Source organism: Crocodylus porosus, unplaced genomic scaffold (genome assembly GCF_001723895.1).
Source record: "Crocodylus porosus isolate Cpor-Errol unplaced genomic scaffold, CroPor_comp1, whole genome shotgun sequence".
NCBI lineage: Eukaryota > Metazoa > Chordata > Crocodylia > Crocodylidae > Crocodylus > Crocodylus porosus.
The window spans coordinates 32,352,168-32,354,282 of record NW_017728907.1 but is presented as its reverse complement, the minus strand read 5'-3'; positions in this window follow the sequence as shown (position 1 = coordinate 32,354,282).

The following is a 2,115-nucleotide window of genomic DNA, read 5'->3' as shown; positions in this document are numbered from 1 at the left end:
CTTCCCACGAGATGTCCGGGTAATTGAAGTCACCCATGACAACCAAGGTCCTGGAGCAAGCGGCCTCAGTCAGTTCCCGGACGAACTCCTTTGGAGGAATGTTTTTTTTTCCCTCAGAAAAATAATAGCTTTAGATTTGAATTTGGAGGAGATTGCGGGAATTGTTTGGAATAAAAAACTCCAAGTCACTAATGGGTCATCTAAACTGGTTGTTTGGGGCATTCATGGTAGAATAGTAATCATTGCCCAATCCTTTTAAATCTGGAGACAGATATCTTAATACATTATTTATTGTGTATTGGTCTTAATCCAGTTCCTAATGGATGGTTGTCTTGGTTCCAGAACAGCAACACTGAGTGGTGTTTTTGGCACAGAATGGTGTATTTGGCACCGAGACGTGCCTGGAAGTTGGTTGTTATATTATGGAGGCTGAGCTACCTCAGTGGTGGTCTTCCTTTGAGGCTTGCTAGCAGGAGATTAGGGGGAAGTTACTCAGCTGCTGTTTCTACCCCATGGACCAAAATCCATGAACCTGTTCCATGGACCCAAGTCAGGGCACCTGTGGAAGTCCTGGAATGCCAAAGGCTGAAGTCCTGGGATTCTACGACCCAAGTCGGGGTGCTGGTTACAGCCGTGTTGGGCTAAGGCTGCAGGCAGGCAAGGTTCTTTAGGTAGATGTGGTCTCTTTTATCAGACCAACTAAATAGTTGGAAAAAATGTTCTTTGCAAGCTTTCAGGTGCAAACGCCCTTCTTCAAGCATGTGTGCCTGAAAGTGTCTTTGGGTAGATATCACATCCACCCAAAGAACCTTGTGTGCCTATGACCTAAGCAGGTGGTTCTCAACTTTTTTAGACTCAAGCAATCCATTGTTAGACTTGACTCCTCCCAGAAGATGTCAGCTCTTCATTTTCACTCCTTTCTGACCACAGAAAAATAATGATTGATTCTGATGTGGTAAAGAACTTGGGAAGACCCAAATAGGTCACCATGTTCCTAACATTGTGGATTCTTCTTTGAAATCTCTGGGTTCACCTACTGAACCATACTTGCACACCTAACAGGACTAAGACAGTGCGGCACCCTGTGGCACCCCTGAAAGGGGCTCTAGGCACTCCAGGGTGGTCCAGCACCAGGCTGAGAATCACTGATCCATGGTGGTGGTGGGGTGGGGGGCAGCTAGGGCAGCTCCACTCCTCTGTACCCTTGCCTAGGTCAAAGGTCTTGGTGTGATGGTCTCAGGACTCTGCAAGGGGCATAAGAAACCTGAGGCAGCTACCAGGGCCTTCAAGTAGCCCTGCTCAGGCGTGGCTTGCTTGCCTCTCTTGAGGAAGGTCCTAGAAAAGGTAGGCTAAAAAAGCTACACCCAAACCCATTCTGTCCAGCCAAAATGAAATAAAGTGACTCATGTTGGAAACTTGTAACAAAACTGGGCTTGTTAGCCAGAAGTGGGTTTATCAGGCAGCTGCCTAGACCTCTTATGCCTACACCATGATCCAGAGGATCAGGATTGTATAGAGAGGCTATATGTATCTATAGATATATATATAGTGTGTGTGTGTAGTTTTGTCTAAGATATATAGACATATATATATTGACCAGAGGGTCTCAAATCTCAAACGGTGGTCCATGAACCCCATTCAGGGGGTCTGCAGAAAAGTTGTGGAACAAGTGAGAATATCTGTACTTGTAAGACTACCGGTATTAAGATACGAGTTGTGTGCTTTGATTTGCGGAACAAAAAACATTTATTAAGTGGTCAGCCAAGACCCTCAGCAATTTTCAAGTGGTCCGTGAAAAGTTTGAGAACCACGGTTATAGACTATATATATAAAGTTTAGTCTAGTGTATATATAAAGTGAGTATGTTATATATATAGTCTAATTCCATATATATACTAGACTCTATATATAGACACGCTCTCTCTATAGGCACGCTAGACTAAACTATACGGTAGATGCACCTGTGTAGAGATCTATGTACACAGCTATACGCACACACCCACTGTATGTAGCCCACGTACCCACGGAGAGCGCCGTGCGCCGGGCTCGGAGCAGGGCGCTCGGGTCGCCGACTGCGGGCGGAGCGGCCCCGCCCGCTGCCATCCGGGCCGGCCC